The sequence below is a fragment of the Scyliorhinus canicula genome, chromosome 4 (genome assembly GCF_902713615.1).
Source record: "Scyliorhinus canicula chromosome 4, sScyCan1.1, whole genome shotgun sequence".
Classification (NCBI taxonomy): Eukaryota; Metazoa; Chordata; class Chondrichthyes; order Carcharhiniformes; family Scyliorhinidae; genus Scyliorhinus; species Scyliorhinus canicula.
Window position 1 is genome coordinate 184,491,665 of NC_052149.1, and position 22,927 is coordinate 184,514,591.

General features: G+C 46.1%; 1 long non-coding RNA gene across 1 annotated transcript in view; it reads left to right on the top strand.

Moving 5' to 3' along the window:
- LOC119965214 overlaps nt 1-11,508 on the top strand; it is a 46,568-nt gene extending 35,060 nt beyond the window's left edge. The window contains exon 2 of the long non-coding RNA XR_005460458.1: nt 11,181-11,508. This is a non-coding gene — a long non-coding RNA (uncharacterized LOC119965214). The remainder of the gene's footprint in view (nt 1-11,180) is intronic.
- The last annotated feature ends 11,419 nt before the right edge of the window (nt 11,509-22,927 follow it).

A 22,927-nucleotide genomic window follows, 5' to 3' on the forward strand; every position in this document is an offset into this window, starting at 1 on the left:
GTACGGAGCCAGGCCAGCTGCGGCCACCGCTTTGTACTCGAACATTGCATCAGCTGTTGGGAGGCACATGATCTGATGTCAAAAGAGAAGAGGCCCGACCCATCGCACTCATTGGTTGCCGCAGCAGAAATGATACAATGTGCAACCAATGAGAGGATAGTTGCTATGTGCCTGGATGAGTCCTGGATACAGAGGAGGAGCTTCTGAACTGCTCGCTTTGACCGCAGTGTGAGGTGGTGGAAACCTTGCTCCCTTTCTTCTTGCTTAAACCAATCAGCTAAGCTTGTATTCAGTTCAGTTTAATTTCGTGCTGGATCAGAGATCTCCTTTGTACATATGATTAGGATCAAAGTGACCATTTCTGCTCCACTGTCCAATAAGTTTTGTTTTGGAATTTGCATTTCACTGATTAATGAATACGCTCTGTAATGAACAGTTTGAAAATTAATTGTGCCTTTAACATCGTTTAAATCTATAATAACCGTATTCAGTTTTTATCTATCCAGACTGCGTGCACAGGTCATTTTAAGGGACATGTCTGTTGGTGGGTTTAGGGGGGGGGGGGGGGCACGGTAGCACAGTGGTTAGCACCGTTGCTTCACAGCGCCAGGGTCCCAGGTTCGATTCCCGGCATGGGTCAATGTCTGTGCGGAGTCTGCACGTTCTCCCGTGTCTGCATGGGTTTCCTCCGGGTGCTCCGGTTTCCTCCCACAAGTCCCGAAAGACGTGCTGTTAGGTGAATTGGACATTCTGAATTCTCCCTCTGTGTGCCCGAACAGGCGCCGGAATGTGACGACTAGGGGCTTTTCCTAGTAACTTCATTGCAGTGTTAATGTAAGCCCACTTGTGACAATAAAAATTATTAACTTAGGCTGTGCCTGGCACACATGGCAGCACATGGAGGACTGGTACATGTGACACATGTGTTGCTGCCATTGTTGGTGGCAGCAGTGAGTGAGGTGAGAGTATTGGTGAAGAACAAAAAATAACAGAAGGTAAAGGGAGCCCAGTAATCAATTTTCTGGAGAGTTTGTTTCTGTGAAAGATGGTTTAGTAACTAGAAAAAGGAGTCAGTCGAGTAACAAACATAACTTATTTATTAACACAGTAGTATGTACACTAGGGACCTATTTGAAAGTCACCGGTCCTTTCTCTCTGATGGCCATTACATTCTGGCCGACCTTATATACAATGTAACCCCGCCCCATAGTCAGCGGGGGAGTTCATACACCTCGGGCCACATGGAGAATATTAGTAAGTTTGCCCCATGTGGGTTACCACATCCCTTCCGCCCAAGTCCAAAGACCCCTTCAGGGATGGATGAGAATAACGAAGAATATGGGATGACGAAGAAGAAGTTTGAAGAACTGACGACAAAGAAAGCACATAAGAATCCAGCACTGCCCCAATGGGCGGCGAGTGACGCAAGCTCTTTGGCCAGCTCAGATCGCCTCCCGATGGAGAAACCGGAGTAGCCAGCGCATATCAAGCTGGAGAATGTCATTTGCGGTTGGATTGCGGCAGTGGGGAACCACCAGGCGGTGGCTGGACGATGACGTTGGAGTCAAATATCTCAGAGGTCTGGGACTCCACATCAGAATCCAACAGCCACAGGAGGCATCTTAGTATCCCTAAGAGAAGAAGCCAGAACCGGGTGCATAGGCCATAACGGGGGCAGAATCGGTCGGGTCGGGGTTGAGTGCCCCTGAGGCAACTCCTGAACGGCCGGCCTGGGTAGACAATGAATGATGAGGAGCAGATGGAGAAGCTGGCCCCGGGCACAAAGGTGAGCGAGATGATGCTTCATGAGTCAGTCTCTCACACGTACTTGTTACAAAATGGGACCTGTCTAACGGACGACCCCTGGAGGCCAACGAGGACCTTCACCGAAGTTGCGAACGCTGATCTCTTGGTCAGGTGCTTTGATATCCTGTGACAACAAACAAGTGACAAGACCATACTCTTGACAACATTTGTAATTATGTTTCCATTGAATCTCTACAGTGCAGAAGGGGCCATTCAGCCCATCGGGTCTGCACCGATCCTCCGAAAGAGCATCCTACCTTCGTACACCACATCAACAGCATTACTCTCGTCAACCCATTGTTAGCACTTAAAAACACTCCAGCAAGGTAGTTCAACACAATTTTCTCTTGAATCCATGCTGACTTTCCTTAATTAACACACATTTGTTTACGTGACTATTAATTTTGTCCAGAATTATTCTAGAAGTTCAAACCAGCAAAATTGAACTGACTGATCTGATCCTTAGGCCTATTCTTAGACCATTTTTCAACAAGAATGTAACATTTACAATTATCCAGGCTTCTGGAACCACTCCTGAGCCTAAGGAAGACTGAAAACTTGTGACCAGTGCCTCCGCACTTTCCACTCTTACTTCCCTCCGTCTCATTGGAAGCAACTTCTATGCTTTATCAACTTTGAAGTGTAAACAGCCTATATAATATCTCCTTCCTATCAATTTTAAATCCTTCTGACTATTTATTGCCTCGACTTTCACCGTGGCCTGGGTAGCATCTTATTCTTTAGCAAAGTATTCATTTAATGTCTCAGCTCTGCGTCTGCATTAGTAAATCCCTTTTTTGGCCCATAATCGGCCATTTGCCTCCTTTTACTATTTAATATATAAATAGAAAACTTTGGGATTCCCTTTTGTGTTATCGGCCAATCTCCTTTCATACTTCGTCTTTACTTCTCTTTTTTGTTTTTTCACTTCCCTCTGAACCTTTTATATTCGGCCTGATTCTCCATTATAGTATCTGTCATAAGCATACTTGTTTCTTCTTCATCTTAATCTCTATCACTTTTGTCATCCAGGGAGCTCAGGATTTGTTTACCCTATCTTTTCCTTTCAAGGGAATATATCTTGACTATGCCTATCTATCTCTTCTTTCAAGGTAACCCATTGTTCAGCCACCACATTTCCTGCAAAACTTTCATTCCAATTTATTTGGCCCAGATCCATTCTTACCCCACTGAAGTTAACTTTCCCTCAGTTAATTATTCTTACTCTAGATTGCTATTTGTCCTTTTCCATAGCCAACTTAAACCTTATGATTCAATGACCACTGTCCCCTACATGTTTTCCTACTGATATTTGATCCACTTGGCTAAGCCCATTCCCAAGAACCAGGTCCAGTAGTGTCTCACTTATATTGGACTGAATTGCCACTCCATGCCCACTTACCTGCACCAAATTTCTTCTGTGCCTGTCTTGCCGGACCTTGCGAGTCAGGCCGAGCGAGATCCAGGCAGTAAGCCAGTCCCCAAATCCCAGCGTTGCAGTCCATCAGAATCAGATTGAAGAAGGACATGACCCCTTTTTAATGGCACTAGCTGGCATAAACTAGTTAAGTTTGAAGGTCTAATTGAAATTGAAAGGCCAGGGAAAAGTTAAGTGGATAGGGCTTGGGAGGGTGGGGAATCGGAGGTTGAGTGGTTTGGTGGGAGGTCGGGCATTGGGGGGGTGGATTGGATATCTGGGGGTTGGGCATTGATGGGGGGGGGCTAAAGGGGTTGGATGTCAGAGGGGAGGGCGTCATATGTCAGGGGGTGTAATGAAGGTAGGAGGGCCAGACCTTGTGGAGGGGAGGAGGGTTAGACTTGGAGGTGGGGGTGTCGGATAGATGTTCGGCCGAGTTGTGGGGTGTGTGGTTCAAGTCGGAGGAGAGGACAGACTGGGGGGGGGGGGGGGGGATCAAATTGGGATGGGTTTAGTCAGGTCACAGGGTGGGGGGGGGGAGAATGAGACTCGGACCCACAGGATGGGGGAATGGGAAAGGGGTCTGGTGCAGGTGAGAGGAATCCCATGGAAGGTTGAGGGGGTGGGGAATACTGCGGGGGTGTGGTTAGTCAGGGGGTGGGGAGGTTACCTGGGAAGTCAGAGATATGAAGGGAATCCCCTGGCCTGGGAGAAGGTGGGGGGGTGTTGTTGGAAATTTGGGATGTTCCTTGGGTGTTCCTTGGGAGGGGTGGGGTTGGTCTGGGCCTTTCCAATTGTTACCCAGCACTTACAAGAGATTTTAATTCTAACTTTTTCTGAGAAATTATTGGTGTAACCCTGGTGGTACAATTCGAAGTTTGTGATTTAAATTGCATTTTCAGATGGTTCACAGTACAATGCAATTGCCCAGAGGAAGTTTGCACTTCAGGATAATTGCCTTGTAAATGTTGAGCTGTGAATTTCTCCTCCCTCTCCCCAAACCTCCACTGGGAAACTTGGAAGTAATGGCCCATACTGTTGCAGAAAAGTTTTGAGAAATCACTCCAGGAACTCTTGCCTCTATTTTTTGCACTACGACTATCCCAGTATTCGGATAATTACAGTGCCCCTTTACAACTACTCTCTAGTTCTTGCACCTCTCTGTAATTTTCATTCAAAATTTGTTCCTCTACATACTTTCCACTAATTGGTGGCCTGGAGACTACATCAAACAATGTAATTGCATCTTTCTTGTTCCTTCGCTGCAACCAAAATGATCCTATCGTTGACCGCTCTGGGATATTCTCTCTCTCCAGCATTGCAATACTTTCCTTCATCAATATCGTCACCCCTGCGCTTTTTTGTCCTTTGCTGTCTTTCCTGAACATCATCCATGAATATTTAATTCACAGAGAGCCAGGTCTCGGGAATAGAACATAGAACATACAGTGCAGAAGGAGGCCATTCGGCTCATTGAGTCTGCACCGACCAACTTAAGCCCTCACTTCCACCCTATACCCGTAACCCAATAACCCCTCCTTACCTTTTTGGGCAATTTATCTTGGCCAATTAATCTAACCTGCATGTCTTTGGACTGTGGGAGGAAACCCACGCAGATACGGGGAGAACGTGCAGACTTCGCACAGATGGTGACCAAGCGGGGAATCGAACCTGGGACCCTGGCGCTGTGAAGCCACAGTGCTATCCACTTGTGCTACCGTGCTGCCCTACCGAATAGCCACAATATCATATTTCCACTTGTCAATCTGTGCCTCTAACTTACCAATCTTATTTGCCACACTCAGTCCATTCAGATACATGCATACTATGATTTAGACTGCATTACTTTCTTCCTTACTCTGGCACCACCCACTAATTTACTACTCTGGTGCTATCTATCTTTCCCAGTACTCTGTGCACTTGGTAATCCTGTCTGATGATCCCCTCCTAGTTCCCACTCCCCTACTAAATTAGCTGAAATGTTCCCAATAACACAGTTAAATCACCCCACAAGAAACTCAGTCCTGATTCTATTTAGGTGCAACCTATCCAGCATGTGCATATCCCATTTCCCCAAGAGCCATGCCCATGTTTCAAGAATCTAAAGCCCACCCTTTTCACCATTTCTCCAGCCACACTTGTGTGTGGTACTAGGGGTAATCTGGAGATTACTACTTTTGAGGTCTTGCTGGGTAATTTCCTGCCTAGCTCCCGAAATTCTGACTGCAGGACCACATCCCTGTTTCTGCGTATGTTTCTTGTACCAAGGTGGACCATGACTGTTGGCTGGTCACGTTCCCCCTTGCATGATGCTCTTCAGCCATACAGTGACATCCTTGATCCTGGCATTAGGGGGGCAGCACTCCATCCAGATTCATATCTGCAGCCGCAGAAATGCTTGTCGATTCCCGTATCAAATCACCTATCTCTGTTGCTTTTCCAGTCTTCCTTGTATCCCCCACCCCCACCAAGTACAGTTGAGCCACCCATGGTGCCATGAACTTGGCCCTGGCTGCACTCCTCCGATGAATCATCACTCTCAGTAGTATTCAGAATTACCTTCTGGAGAGTGGGATGCACCCAAGGGACACCGGCACTGCTTGCATGGTTCTCCTTAACTGTTTAGTGGTCACCCATTCCCACTCTCACTGCATACTCTAGGTTGCAGAAGGACCACATCTATAAGACTGCTACCCACGAAGCTCTCAAGCTCATGGATGCATCAATGTGATGCCAGTTGCTGCTCAAGTTTTGAAACACAGGGATAAAGCGGATGCAACTGACAACACGCCCAGTACAAATGGTTATCCGGGACTTGGGATGCAACCTGGGGTTCTAACATAGCATAGGAAGTGCACCTTGGAGATTGGAGCAGCCCTGCCATTCATCTATCTATTAGTTCAAAATTCTGCTGCTGGTTGATTACTCTTTCGTAACAGAGGGTCTTGTGATACAATGGGTAGTATCCCCACCTCTGAGCCAGAAGCTCCAAGCTTGAGTCCCACCCAGGACTTGATGGCCAAGGAAGGTGCTTCGTAATGCGGCCAAACAGGTTAAATATCAACCTGTAAAATCCTTCCAGCATTCCAATGGCAGGTGATAAGAGAGCGAGAGAGAGTCTCCTGGTCAGCTCTTCTTGAGCAGATTGGAGCCCCTCAAGCTATAAGTGTGGGTGGCACGGTAACACAGTGGGTAGCACTGTTGCTTCACAGCTCCCGGGTCCCAGACTCCCGGATTGGGTGGAGTCTGCACGTTCTCCCCGTGTCTGCTTGGGTTTCCTCCGGGTGCTCCGGTTTCCTCCCACAAGTCCCGAAAGATGTGCTGTTAGGTAATTTGGACGTTCTGAATTTTCACTCAGTGTACTCAAAAAGGTGCTGGAATGTGGCGACTAAGGGCTTTTCACAGTAACTTCATTGCAGTGTTAATGTAAGCCTACTTGTGACAATAAAGATTATTATCATTAAGCCTCTGGCGACAGACAAACAACCGGTTCCAGGACAAAAAACCTTGCCATGGGAACATTTGAGAGTCTGCCTTGTGCAACTTGTGGGAGGAGCAACAACAACTCCTTCAGCAACGGGCAGCACGGTAGCATAGTGGTTAGCACTATGGCTTCACAGTGCCAGGGTCCCAGGTTCCATTCCCGGCTTGGGTCACTGTCTGTGCGGTGTCTGCAGGTTCTCCCCGTGTCTGCATGGGTTTCCTCCGGGTGTGTGGTGAATGTAATTCCCACTGTATTGTATTGTATGGTATTGTGTCCTTGTGGGCTCTGTCTGTGAGCCGTTGCGCGGCTCTGCCCATAGGGGGAAATGAGGAGCTTGTACAGGGCTCCATCCTCGGCTCCGCCCATGGCTCCACCCATGGCCCCTCCCACTACCAGAAGTATAAATTGCTGCAGCCGTGTGAGCCTGCCCTCAGTTCTTCTGGTCGCAGGCAGGCTCAGTTGTAAGACTATTAAAACCACAGTTTACTTCCAATCGTGTTCCGAGTGAATTGATGGTCACATCAGGGTGTTCCTGTTTCCTCACACAAGTCCCAAAAGATGTGCTGTTAGGTAATTTGGACATTCTGAATTCTCTCTCTGTGTACCTGAACAGGTGCCGTAATATGGCGACTAGTAACTTAATTGCAGTGTTAATGTAAGCCTAATTGTGACAATAAAGATTATTAAAAAGTAAATTATAACTTTTGGACTTGGCGGGTGGTTTTATAGCCCGATGCCTTTTAGGCCACTAACCCTCCCTGTTTATCCCAGCTCAGCACTGATGCAGGCCGGCTTGCCTGTGCCAGTGTCTTGGTTCTTTTCATGGCCAATAAGCTCTGCAGTCGAACATGGACCTGGGACCTGTTGGCATCGTGGCAGGAGAGCTACCCACTGAGCCGCTTCAGCTCCCTTTTTCTATTTGTTGCCACCAGTTCGGGTTTTTTTTTAAAGTGATCCGGCATGTGGAACATTTTAAGATATGGACTCCTAAGCCTTTAATGTTTTCCATATACCTTAATATTGTCTGAATACCTTAGAAATATATCGCAGTTTAATATAGACACCGTGTTGGTGCCATGTCAAATTCTACCTTTCACCCAATATTTCATCCCACAATATTCTTCGGAGATTCGAGTTCGAAATGAACCTTGCTTTGTTTCACTTATTGTAAACAACGGATTGGAAACCCGCAGATGTGTAGGATAATACAGTGCACTATGTGGGTTTGTCAACCAACAATGTTTTTGCACGTTATCTGTGTATGTGACAGTCGGGTTGCTTCTGCAGCGGCTGCGGCATTTTAAATGTAACCTTGGCTGACTGCTGGCGCAGTGAACAACATCCCGTCACTGCAATCGAGTTGCCATATTTCATCATTTCCTCAAACCCAGCCTATTGTCGACCAGCAACGGCAGGAGGGAAGGAGAAAAGGCTGGAGTTAACCAGCCATATGTACCGTCCAAGTGGGCGGCAGTGTTGGGAAAATGGGCCACTCACTTCCTTGTCGATCGTCATTGTATTAAAAATCTTTTCAATAAGAATGGGACCGTCGGCGCTTTGTTTTTGCGGATTCGCTTTCCCGTCAACATTTTCGCGCGGTCGATCGGAGGAAATTGCACCCTGAGAGAAATTGTTGCAATCGTGGGGACGCGCAACTGTTCCTGAAGCACGATATTAAACAAAGAAAAGTCGCGGTGGGAGATTTCGGCAACGAGCAGTCACTTGACCAACTTCTCTTTTTTTTGCATGAACAATGACCCAAATGTTTAAATGGAGTGTTGAGGTCTATAGTCAAAAACAGGTCAATAGTTGCACTGTGAAATGACCTAATCAGACCACAGAATCCCCACAGTGCAGAAAGAGACCGTTCGGCCCATCGGGACTGCACCGACCCTCCGAAGGTGCGGCCTATCTAGGCCCACTTCCTCATGCGCCCTAAACGTATTGATCATGACCAATAGATTTAGATTTATTGTCAGGTGTACTGTAAACAGCTTCTTCCCCGTTGTTACCAGACTCCTAAACGACCCTCTTATGGACTGACCTGATTAATACTACACCCCTGTATGCTTCACCCAATGCCGGTGTCTAGGTATTGATATTGTGTACCTTGTCTTGCCCAATTATGTATTTTCATGTGCTAAATGATCTGTTTGAGCTGCATGCAGAAAAATACTTTTCACTGTACCACGGTACACGTGACAATAAACAAACCCAATACAGTGAAAAGTATTGTTCTGTGTACAGACCAGACAGATCGTTCCACATATGAAAACATAGAACACATGATAAATACATAGACACCGGGTGAAGCATATGGAGTATAGTACTACTCAGTAGTGAAGATGCGTAGAAAGATCAGTTCAGTTCATAAGAGGGTCATTCAGGAGTCTGGTAACAGTGAGAAAGAAGTTGTTTTTGAATCTATTGGTGCATGTCCTCAAACTTTTGTATCTTCTGCCCAATGGAAGAAGTTGGAAGAGAGAATGACCCGGGTGGGGGTCTTTGATTATGCTGCCCGCTTATCCAGGGCGGCGAGTGGTGTAGACAGGGTCAATGGATGTGTGGTGGGTTCACGTGATGGACTGGGCTGTGTTCATGACTCTCTGTAGTTTCTTACAGTCTTGAGCCGAGCATTTGCCATACCAAGCTGTGATGCAGCCAGATAGGGGGCGGAATTCTCGCCCCCCCCCCCCCCCCCCCCCCCCCACGCCGGGTGGGAGAATCACTGGGGTGCCGCACGAGTCCCGCCCCGGCACCCGCATGCGATTCTCCCACCCCCCCACCCCCAAACCAGCGCAGCGAGAATCACGGCTGGCCGCTTGGAGAATCGCTGCTCACTGTTTGCAAAAGGCAAGCGGCGATTCTCCGGCCCGGATGTGCCGAGCGGCCGCCCCAACACGACAGGTTCCCGTCGGCGCCGTCCACACCTGGTCACTGCCGGCGGGAACTGCGTGGCAATGCTGGGGCGGGGGGCGGCCTGTGGTGGGGGAGGGGGGGTTCCTGCACCGGGGGGGGGGCCTCCGATGGGGTCACGCCGGAGTGAAACACTTTCGGCACTTAGACTCCCGTTGGGAGAATTGCGCCATGGATGCTTTCTACTGTACATCTGTAAAAAAAGTTAAGAGTCACAGTGGACATGCCAAATTCCCCGAGGAAGTATAGGCGCTGTTGTGCTTTCTTGATTGTAGCGTCAACGTGCGTGGACCAGGACAGATTGTTGGTGATGTTTATACAAAGGAATTTGAAGCTGTCAACCATCTCCACCTCAGCAGCATTGATACAAACAGGAGCGTATAATGCACTTTGCTTCCTTAAGTCGATGACCAGCTCCTTAGTTTTGCTGAACGCTTAACCTGCAAAGCTGTGGACACTAAGGGGCAATTTAGCATGGCTAATCCACCTGACATGCACTCCATGTGGGAGGAAACTGGAGCACCCAGAGGAAACCCACACGGACAAAGGGAGAAATTTCAAACTACGTTACCAAAGCCGGATCCCTGGCACTGTGGGGCAGCAGTGCTAACCACCACGCCGCCCATATTTTGTGTATTGTACTGAGTCGCACTCCCCACTGGAAATTTGAGGCCCTGCATGTATTGGAAAGGAAAGTCAAGGTACTAATCCTCAGAGCCAGGGAACTGAGTGGACCTGGGGTGTTCTATTTGGAAAGAGGTAACTTGAAGGGAATGCCACAGAAGTATGTAAAATCATGAACAGTCCAGGAAAGATAAATCCAGAGGACTGGATGAAGTTATGCCATTGGCTAAGAGGGCAAAAGCTCAGCAAGTATATCTAACTGATGTTACAACTTATCCCGAATAAAAAGTGATAGCACCTGGATGCTTTAGTGATGGCCAAAGGCTGGAATTGATTTTAAACATAAGCTGGAATCTGTGATGAAATTTAGTTTATGGTTCAGGTTGAATGAGCTAGAGTTGATGAAATGGCCTTCCTGATCTGTCTTTACCTTCATTTAAAAATTAGAAGTAGGTTAAATAAGGAGCACTTTTTCATACAGAAATTTGTGAAAACCTGTAACTTGTTCCCCAAAGGCTGGTGATGCTCAGCCAATTTAAATGTTCAAGTTTGAGATTGATAGATTTTGTTTGTTCAATAAGATTATCAAGGGATATGAAACCAAAGCAGGAAAATAGATTTGAGTGAGGCTAAGAGGGAAGTTGAGGAGAACATTTTCACCCAGAGAGAAAATAACTAAATCCAGGCAGATTTTAATCATGTTAGATGTGGAATTCTTTGGGTAGCCTGTATCTGTTTAGCTCCATGCTATGGGTTAAAGGGAGAGGAGGTGGAACAAAGGGAATGTCAGCGTCATTCTTTTCTTAAACATCTACAAAAACCTTGAGGACATTTTTCAGCTGTTAACTTGTTAGAAAATGCTTTGTTATTGGAGTAGCAATGCCCACAAATTCAGTATTTGGCCTTTTATATTTTCTTTCCTCTTTTGAATAGGGGAGGAGGATGATGGCAAAGCCCAGCATATCAGCAAAAGACAAAACTGAAGCTGTTACAACCATCATCAACCACAAGTTGATAAACTTCCTGAGTTCCCAGCATTCCAGATGACAGTCATCAATCATTTCTCGACACCCCATCTGAAATCAAGAAATGGCTGATGTTAATACAAGGGTATCCCAAAACCCAGAAGTGTAACTTGGAACACCGACTCTTAATGGTGTACATATTCAGTTTGGTATACTGTGACAAAAGATACACAAACTAGGGAGGAATAGTCCAGTTGTTTTGTGATCAATTAATAAAGAATTTTATTAACTTAAAAGAAAAACACATGACGAGAAGGACCATAATACACTGCAACAATACACTAAAGGATGTAAAGTCACCATCGTCCCAGATGACCATAGGCTGCTTTCCCCTTTGAGGGGAAGAGCTGACTGGTAGTGATTTAACCTGGGGATCACCACAACCCAGGGAAGGGGAAAGGTTGAGAAGACGGACCTTCACGAATAACAGTGCACTTAGCTACACTGATGCCTATACACACACAGTATTACATAAAGTTACCCCTTTGTTCCCAACTACCTGTTTCCTGAACTCTGAGATGCTCTTTGTTCCCAAACACCATCCAATATTATATAATTCTATGAGCTAAATCCAGCAGATAATTACCGTGCGCAGATTGTTTTTCCACATTTGGGAAAAACGTCTTCAGTTTCAGCAAAAGCATAAACTTCTCAGTTTGAATTTTGGATTTTAACTGCCCTTTTAACAATAGCTTGTTTTCAGAGGACACGGTTTTCTGCAGCTGTGTGGGGCTGTGGTGGCAGCTGACTCTCCTGTGTCCCTTTCTCCAGTTATTGAACTATATATGTATCATTCTTTCCCATTGATGTTACCCACCATGTGGACCTAGCTTTTGGCACATAAGAACCACTTTCCTTTTCTCCACTTTGAAGTTATCTCTTTACATCACATTGTTTCCCCAAATCTACAGGTTTACAACCAGTGTGTGTGCTGAGAGAACTGCGCAGGTGTGCTACGGCCTGCTGCAAGAATATTTCAGAGAGCGCAGTACGGCTGGAGCACAGTACTAGGGGCTGGTTTAGCACACTGGGCTAAATTGCTGGCTTTGAAAGCAGACCAAGGCAGGCCAGCAGCATGGTTCAATTCCCGTACCAACCTCCCCGAACAGGCGCTGGAATGTGGCGACTAGGGGCTTTTCATAGTAACTTCATTTGAAGCCTATTTGTGACAATAAGTGATTTTCATTTCATTTCATTTTCATTTCATTGAATGTCGATGCTCAATGAGCACGTGCAGTACCAATTAGCCTGCAACTCCCATCATGCTGCAGGTTATTGGGGCATGCACGCTGGCCTGCAAGCACAATGCTGAGTGCTCACAGTGTCCAACTCTCTCCATTCTCCCTCCTTGCCCCCCTCACACCCCCCCACCAACGACTCCATTCCCCACCACCCCAGAACTTGCTTCACAAACTCCGGTTAACAGTGGTTGATGAAAGAATAAAACTGTAGCTGGTTACCGCAGTTCACACCAGTGTGGTTTTGCATTGTGAATTTGTGAGTAACCTGCTAAAGATGAAATACAATTTTTTTTAAATGCATGGAAAAGACAGAGTTTTTTAGTTACACTCTGAAACAGCAACAGTATTTACCACTTCTTGCTTTGGTGTCATTGTTTTTCAACTGAGCTAATAATAACTATGGGTGGCTGCGCTCATAACCTTTTAAGTGCTGCAGTAGACCACATTTGAAACTAAGTCTAGTTATTTGATCTACAAAAATTTGGATTGAAGGCTCTGGATTCGGCGATTGAGCTGGGCTGAGGAGGGGGAAACTGGTCCCCCTATCTCAGAATGAATATTATTGCCAAAGAAGGAGTGCAACGAATATTCACCAGACATGTTCCAGACATGGCGGGACTGCCCTACGAAGAGAGATTGGGCAAACGGGCCTGATTTCCAGTCTAGTAAGACCATAACCATAAGAAATGTGACATTTATGGACAATCCATTCAGTTGAAAAAACTGGCAGCAGGATTCTCTCAGCTCGTGTCGGTTCGGAGAATCGATGGGCCGGGCGCGATTCACTGCCCGGGATGGGCCGAGTGGCTGTCAAGAAAGCCCGAGTCCCGCCGGCACCATTCAGATGTGGTCTTACCCGGCGGGACCTCGGCGTCCATCCTTTCGGGGGCAGCCTGGTGGGAGGGGAGGGGGTCCGACCCTGGCGGGGGCCTCCACTGTGGCCTGGCCCGCGATTGGGGCCCCTGTAGTCCTACGCCATGTTGCTTCGGGACCAGCACGGAGAAGGAAGCTACCGCGCATGCGCAAGTTCGCGCCGGTCGGAGTGTGCATGCGTGCATTCGGGCCGATCGCAGCGTCCATGCACAGACCCACGGCGCCAGTATCGGGAGCTGGAGCGGCGTGAGTTGCTCCACTGCTGTGCCAGCCCCCTGTAGGGCAGAGGATCGCTACACTTAACGGTCCGATGACGCCGTCGTTAAACTCTCCGGTTTTTACAACGGCGTCAAGACTCTGCCGTCAGAAGGGAAAATCCCACCCCCGGTGTGCAGTGGAATTGTTTGTCTCATTGAAGTGTGCCGTGGTATTGAAAAGGTTGGAAAGTTGGGAACCACTGCCCTAGACACATCGGCAAACAGTTTTCTCACTGGTATGCTAGTTTGCTTATCAAAATACTTCAGACAGCTACCCTTATCAATCCCCCTTTTTATTTTATTTTATTTTCATTTTCTACTCTTAATTGTCCTTAACACAGAGTGCACTGGATATAGCAAAGGCTATGGATCTGACAGCATCCTCAATGTTCGTGCTGAAAATCTGTGTTCCAAAACTGGCTGTGCCTCTAACCCAGCTGCTCCAATGTTGCTGCAAAACTGACATCTGCCTGGCAGAATTTCAAATTGCCCAAATATGTTTTCTTAAAGGGCAGGACAAATCTAATCCAGTGAATTACTAATCCATCAATCTACTCTCAAACATCAGCAAAGGCAGCTGTTGTTGATGGTGCTGTCAAATGGCACTTACCGGTATCCTGCTCACTGATACAGTTTGAGTTCCATCAAATCCACTGGGCTCCAGATCTCATTACAGCCTTCACCCAAAACATTGACGTAAGAGGTGAATTCCAAGGATGAGGTGAGAACGACTGCCCTTGGCATCAAGATAGCATTGACCATTTGTGATATCAAATAATTCAAGCAAAACTGAAGTCAATAGGAATCAGGCATATGGGAACAACACCACCAGCAAGTTTCCTTTCAAGTCACATACCATTCTGATTTGCAAATATATTGTCATTCCTTGACTATCACATCGTCAAAATCCTGGAACTTCCTTCCTAGGAACACTATGGGCTCTACCTGCACCACATGAATGTGAGTGATTAAAGAGGGTGTCTCACAACCACCTTCTACAGGGAATAGGGATGAGCAATAAATGCTGGCATTGCCCATGATGCCCACATTCCATGAACAAATAAGGAACATTGCCCATGTTGAAAAGAAAGATTCCAGATTACTTACTGTAGGGGTACGTAGAGACTGAAACCAGAAATATCAGATAAAGACAGCTCCATGAAGAAGTCAAACTATTAACCAAGTCAGTGATTTGTTTTAAGTAAACAATTGGCAGGTGACCTCTGGTACAGGGTGAAAATTTTGCCAAGCACTTACATTAATTTCCAAAGATGAATGTTGTTAATATTTTAATGCTGAGATAGTGTAATTATGAACTATGTTATTCTTGGTCAAGCTAAAAACAATCATAATGTTGTTTGTAAGTCACGATGGTAAGTACAATGATAAGGTTAATTATCACCTTAACCTTGACAATGTTTAATAAATTATTAGTTGCATATAACATTCTGTTTTTACTTAATCTTTAATGCTTTTAAAAATCAAGAGTTTAATGGACTCTTAAAATTGTCTAGAGTGACTGAAGCAAGACAAATTGAATGTTACAAAAAAAGGCATTAATACAAATCTCAATTCATAGTTCCCAATGTCATAGCATTGTTTTAAAGTTATGCAACTTGAAATAGCTGAGTGCTGGTTTCATGTGAAGTTAGATAGAGTCAGTTAATTGTCACAATTTTCTGATTGTAACTGTTTGCAATAGTCATTTTATTACAAAGATTTTCAAGTCTTGAAACTTAGTTGTTTTTTGTTTAAGATAGCTTTAATTGGGTCATTTATCATTGGACAGAAGAACCTAGCAGACAGGAGAAAAGTTGTATTTCATATTTGAAACAAGAACCAGTCTGTACGTTGGACAGAATTGCTTACTGAGCAGCTCGAAGCTGAAAGACTCCCGAGTAGTTTTGCAGAGAATGTATTGTGTCTTTATCTTTGAGCCAACATCATATTCTTTTGGCAGGTCATCCTGTTTCATTAGATTACCTCTTCTATGGATAAGTTGAAAACCTTCTCATACGTGCAACATCATCTGCAAACAATGATTTCAATACAGCGATGCAGTACAAAAAACTACAAGAAGAATAAAACCGAATCGACCACCTGGTGTCTAATCTTTGCACCAGGCACATCAAAGGCATACCCAGCCCAATCAGTCCTGCAAAGTCCTCCACACTAACTTTTGGGGTCTTAGGCCAAAATTGGCAGAGCTGGCACACTACTTATCAGACAACAGCTTGACTCCCCTATCGGGGAATGTCCCAAACTGCTTCATCAGCATCTCTCGCTATGCTCTGTACCAAAGACAAAGGTGTTGGTACATTTATACCCAATCAGGAGAGAGTGGGCCTGGGGGCCCTCAATATTGACTTCTGACCACATGATGTCTCATCTGCTGATGAGTCAATACTTCTCCATGTTGAACAACATTTTGAAGAAGCAGTGAGGGAGCAAGGGGACATAATATATTCTGGGTAAGGAACTTAAATGCCCATCACCAATAGTGACATAGTACTACTACTAGATAGTGACTATTGACCAAGCTTGCCAAGTTCTGAGGGATATAGTTCCCAGATAAACTTGTGACAGGTGCTGAGAAAGCTAACATGAGGTAAAAAACTACTGGCCCAGATCCTCACCAAGTACAGTTTTTCCACTGTTTTGGGTTCTTCTGTCCAATGATAGATTTCTCAATTAAAACTATTTCAAACTAAAAATATTAAGTTGTTTAATTGTCACAACTGGATGTGGCAGGAATGAAAAGGTATGATCATCAGTTGTGGAATTCTTAACTTTGTCTCTTGCATGTTACTTCTGCTATTTAACATGCATATAATATGTGTTGCAGCTTCAACAGCTTGGCACCTCATTTTCAGATACACCCAAGTGCTGCTTCTGATATATTTTTCTACGTTCAGCACGGAATTGGCGTTGGTCGCCTGGCTGAATGGTATTCGTAAAGTGAGGGATATGCCGGGCCATGAGGTTAGATTGTACAGGTTCAGGAAGAGGAGGCTCAAATAAATTCTCTATCCTAATGGCAGAGCTGAGTACATATGTGTGTAAGACAAGTTTGAAGCGTTTGCAACTATCTTTAGCCAGAGGTGGTGAGCGGGTTATCCACCTGCCTCTTCCTGAGGTCCCCACCATCACAGATTCCAGTCTTCAGCCAATTTGATTTACTTCATGTTACTGGGTCAAAATCCTGGAGCTCTCTGCATAACAGCACTGCGGGAGTACTTTCATCACACTGATTGCAGCAGTTCAAGAGGGTGTACCACCATCTTATTTCAGCACTTAGGGGTGGACAACAAATGTTGGCCTTGGTAGTGACAGGTTCCATGAATGAACAAATAAAAATATGTTGACAACATCATTACTTTAATTATTTATAACATACATAGAATATAGAAACAGTGCAGAAGGAGGCCATTCGGCCCATCGAGTCTGCACCGACCCATTTAAGCCCTCACTTCCACCCTACCCCCGTAACCCAATAACCCCTCCTAACCTTTTTTGGTCACTAAGGGCAATTTATCATGGCTAAACCACCTAACCTGCACGTCTTTGGACTGTGGGAGGAAACCGGAGCACCCGGAGGAAACCCACGCAGACACGGGGCGAACGTGCAAACTCCGCAGACAGTGACCCAGCGGGGAATCGAACCTGGGACCCTGGCGCTGTGAAGCCACAGTGCTATCCACTTGTGCTACCGTGCTGCCCATTTGAGTAACATAGTTTTAAAGTCAAACGTTTCAAACATAATTTTTACAGTCAATATAATTTTGTACCCCCATATTCCTTTCCCCCAAAACAATAAGAATTCGATGGGTCAAAAATTGCTGAAGTGGGTTATCTTGTGATGAACTCTGGATCTGCTCCAAAACGGTACCTTTGTCCTTACGGCCGGCAGCACAAAGTCACCAACCTTTGGCTACCCTCTCAGATCTTGTGCCCACTTTGCTTCAAGTAAAAACAGGCAGGGTGGTACAGTCGTTAGCACTGTTGCTTCACAGCGTCAGGGTCCCAGGTTTGATTCCTGGCTTGGGTCGTTGCGGAGTCTGCACATTCTCCCAGTGTCTGTGTGGGTTTCCTCCGGGTGCTTCGGTTTCCTCCCACAAGTCCCACAAGACGTGCTGTTAGGTAATTTGGACATTCTCAATTCTCCTTCCGTGTACCCTGTAGCCATCTGAGATGGCCACCTGCAAAGGACCATGGGAATTATGGCCGACCCAGGACTCAGACAGATACAGAGCTTCTGTGTATTTGAAACGCAGGTAGCTAGACCTGATCATAACCCCGACTCGTTTGCATTCTAATGGCCCATTTCCCCAGAACAATGGGATATCACTCGAGAAACTGATACAGACACAGACTGATCGGCGCCACTCCCTTTACTCAGAGAGCCCAACACCAAGGTCAATGACAGCTAAGGACCCGCCCAGCCGCCAAGTCACCTGCCCCTTTATTGGCCAAATTCAAAGGCAGTGATCAGAGCCCTGTCAAACTATTGGGTCCAAGATCAAGAACCGCCCCAAATTGCGCAAAACCCTAGGGGGATAAAAGGGGACACAGCCATGTGTTTAGCCTCTTTTGGATCCGGCCTGTGCCAGCTCAACTGCAGCATAACGACCAGACAGCCAAGTTCAAGACCACAATCACTACCTGATGGATATGCCCAGCAGAGACAGAGCCACTTCTTCAAACCAGCCACGTGAGATCAAGATAAAGGCCTTATCCATTTGTACAGTGCCGGTCGCCTGAAGTTAAGTGTAGATTATTGTAGTTGTACTTGTAGTATATTGTGCTTACATGTCGAAATAACCCTTGTGTGTAAATAAACCATCTTTGAACTTGAACTGACTCCCTGGTTGTGTGGTCATTTGACTGATATACGGGAAAGCCTTGTGGTTCAGTAAGAGAAATAGAAACACCCACAGTGTTGGCGACGCTGTTGGGACATAACATCATATCATAAAAAGAGCCTCAGTTTCATATTGGCGACTCTAAAGAGCAACATTATTGGTGACGCTGGTGGGATAGTATTCCGATTGGCAACAACCCGAACAGGCGCCAGAACGTGGTGACTAGGGGCTTTTCACGGTAACTTCATTGCAGTGTTAATGTAAGCCTACTTGTAAAAATAAAGATTATTATTATATTATATAAGTCTGTTCCTCGCAGTTCTTTGAGTACATAATGTATTTCTTTAAATACATTAAAAACAAACGGGAGGCAAAAGTAGACATTGGGCCGCTCCAAAATGATGCTGGTAATCTAGTGATGGGAGACAAGGAAATAGCTGAGGAACTTAATAAGTACTTTGTGTCAGTCTTCACAGTAGAAGACATGAGTAATATCCCAACAATTCAGGAAAGTCAGGGGGCAGAGTTGAATATGGTTGCCATCACAAAGGAGAAGGTGCTAGAGAAACTAAAAGGTCTGAAAATTGATAAATCTCCGGGCCCAGATGGGCTACATCCTAGAGTTCTAAAGGAGATAGCTGAAGAAATAGTGGAGGCGTTAGTTATGATCTTTCAAAAGTCACTGGAATCAGGGAAAGTCCCAGAGGATTGGAAAATCGCTGTTGTAACCCCCCTGTTCAAGAAGGGAACAAGAAAAAAGATGGAAAATTATAGGCCAATTAGCCTAACCTCGGTTGTTGGCAAAATTCTAGAATCCATCGTTAAGGATGAGATTTCTAAATTCTTGGAAGTGCAGGGTCGGATTAGGACAAGTCAGCATGGATTTAGTAAGGGGAGGTTGTGCCTGACAAACCTGTTAGAGTTCTTTGAAGAGATAACAAATAGGTTAGACCAAGGCGAGCCAATGGATGTTATCTATCTTGACTTCCAAAAGGCCTTTGACAAGGTGCCTCACGGGAGACTGCTGAGTAAAATAAGGGCCCATGGTATTCGAGGCAAGGTACTAACATGGATTGACGATTGGCTGTCAGACAGAAGGCAGAGAGTTGGGATAAAAGGTTCTTTTTCGGAATGGCAACCGGTGACAAGTGGTGTCCCGCAGGGTTCAGTGTTGGGGCCACAGCTGTTCTCTTTATATATTAACGATCTAGATGACGGGACTGGGGGCATTCTGGCCAAGTTTGCCGATGATACAAAGATAGGTGGAGGGGCAGGTAGTATTGAGGAGGTGGGGAGGCTGCAGAAAGATTTAGACAGTTTAGGAGAATGGTCCAAGAAGTGGCTGATGAAATTCAACGTGGGCAAGTGCGAGGTCTTGCACTTTGGAAAAAAGAATAGAGGCATGGACTATTTTCTAAACGGTGACAAAATTCATAATGCTAAAGTGCAAAGGGACTTGGGAGTCCTAGTCCAGGATTCTCTAAAGGTAAACTTGCAGGTTGAGTCCGTAATTAAGAAAGCAAATGTAATGTTGTCATTTATCTCAAGAGGCTTGGAATATAAAAGCAGGGATGTACTTCTGAGGCTTTATAAAGCACTAGTTAGGCCCCATTTAGAATACTGTGAGCAATTTTGGGCCCCACACCTCAGGAAGGACATACTGGCACTGGAGCGGGTCCAGCGGAGATTCACACGGATGATCCCAGGAATGGTAGGCCTAACATACGATGAACGTCTGAGGATCGTAGGATTATATTCATTGGAGTTTAGGAGGTTGAGGGGAGATCTAATAGAAACTTACAAGATAATGAATGGCTTGGATAGGATGGACATAGGGAAGTTGTTTCCATTAGCAGGGGAGACTAGGACGCGGGGGCACAGCCTTAGAATAAAAGGGAGTCACTTTAGAACAGAGATGAGGAGAAATTTCTTCAGCCAGAGAGTGGTAGGTCTGTGGAATTCATTGCCACAGAGGGTGGTGGAGGCCGGGACGTTGAGTGTCTTTAAGACAGAAATTGATAAATTCTTGATTTCTCGAGGAATTAAGGGCTATGGGGAGAGAGCGGGTAAATGGAGTTGAAATCAACCATGATTGAATGGTGGAGTGGACTCGATGGGCCGAATGGCCTTACTTCCGCTCCTATGTCTTATGGTCTTATGGTCTTATAGTCTATGTCTCTACTCCTTTCCCTCAACTTTACTTAACAGGATTTGTTTTGGTTCTCTATCCTTGCCCCTTACCTGGCACTGTCTCTGAATCCTATCTTTGATCCTGCTTAGGACCTCTCACTATCCCCCTCCTTATGTTATCCTTGCTGGTACACCTTCAGCACAATGGCACTCTGTATCCAGTCAATTCACCTGCCATTTTGGTCCATTTCACTTATTTACTTTCTTTTCTTGTGTGCATGTATGCAGGGCTGGTTCCCGGCTTAAAGAAATGAAAGTGAACAAACTGTGCGTGTGCGCCCATTTCCCAGCTGGCTCTTGCACACAAGGTCCTAAGCTCCGACTGCTTGTTTAAAAGTAAGGTTTCATGTTCCAGCACACATCATCTTTATTTCCACACTTGTTCTGAATTGATTTACTAGTGAAAACTAAGATGGACGAGATTATATCAATTTTCCTTATTTGGATTTGGATTTGTTGGATTCGTTAATTGTCACATGTATCAAGGTACAGTGAAAAGTATTTTTCTGCGAGCAGCTCAATGTTCGCATTACCAAAAAATGATAACTTTCTTAATTTCTGTAGTTAATTGAAATTACAACTTTTGAAGTATGAAAGTTTTTAGTTCAGTGGCTGCTGCTTTATACAAATATTTTGCAAATCTGAACACAGTTGTCTGGTAATCATATCAAGCTGAACTAACAATTGGATTAATTTATCATCTCAAATGTGTGGGCATGGTTTAGTGAAATAGAAGAGTGATTTACTTTTTAATTTATATCTGTTAGGGATAAGGATTTGTATCACCTTACACACATATTGTTACATATTGTTATTCTGCTTACAGTGATACATGACTCAAGTAGAACTGAGCACCATTTCAGCATTCATTTATGTTGTTAAATTAAAACTTCTATGTGTGTTATTGAAGACATCTACGCCGCAGATTTAAGTGCACTTTTGAAATTAATAATAATAATCTTTATTAGTGTCACAAGTCGACTTACATTAACACTGCAATGAAGTTACTGTGAATATCCCCTAGTCACCACAGTCTGGCGCCTATTCGGGTCCACTGAGGGAGAATTCAAAATGTCCAATTCACATGACAAAGCATGGGCGAGATTCTCCGCAAATGCGGAGAGTCGTAAAGGCTGCCGTGAAACTGGCCGTGTTTCACGGCAGCCTTCACGCCCGTTCCCGGACCCGATTCTCTCTCCCCCCCCCACCCCCACCCACCCCCCCCCCCCCACCCCCACCCACCCCCCCCCCACCCCCCCCACCCCCCCCCCCCCCCCCCCCCCCCCCCCCGCCCATCGGGGCTAGGAGCGGGACCCCGGGAATCACGCGTCGCGGCCTTAACGACCGTCGTTAAGGCCGCGCGCCAAGATGACGCGCGGCCGGCTCCAACCAGCGTATGCACGGGTGACGTCATCACGCCATTGACGGAACCAGCGCATGTGCGGTTCCGCATTTCTCCACCGTCGCCCGACACAATGTGGCGGCTTGATCTTGTCGGACGGCGGAGGGGAAATAGTGCGTCCCTTTTGGACGCAGGCCCGACGATCGGTGGGCACCGATCACGGGCCTGTCCCCTCCCGAGCACAACGGTGGTGCTCCCGCCCCAAACGGGCCTCTGGATGCCCCAAACGGGCATCCAGCGCCCGTTTTTACAACGGCAGCAAGCAGGTGTGTTTGCTGCTGTGAAAAAATGGGCGTAAAGGCCCGGCCGCTCGGCCCATCGGCCGCGGAGAATCACCACTCGTTGTAAAAAACGGCGAGCGGCGATTCATGACGTGGGTCGGGCGAGGGGGGGGAGAATAGCGGGAGGGCATGAAAAATGTCGGGAGGCTCTCCCGCTATTCTCCCAACCGGTGTGGGCAGCGGAGAATCGCGCCCCATGTCTTTCGGGACTTGTGGGAGGAAACCGGAGCACCCGGAGGAAACCCACGCAGACACGGGGAGAATGTGCAGACTCCGCACAGCCAATGACCCAAGCCGGGAATCGGATCTGGGACCCTGGCACTGTGAAGCAACAATGCTAACCACTGTGCTACCAACACTTTTGTAGTAGTGCATCAACATGAAATGTGGTTTTAACTGTAAATTGAGTATTACATTCCTATTCAAGACTCAGGCACCCTAAAGTCAAACAGTGTGAGGCTCTTCGAGAAGACAATTTCACTGCTTTATGATTGCTTTAGATGTATACCATGAAGTTACTGTGAATATCCCCTAGTCACCACAGTCTGG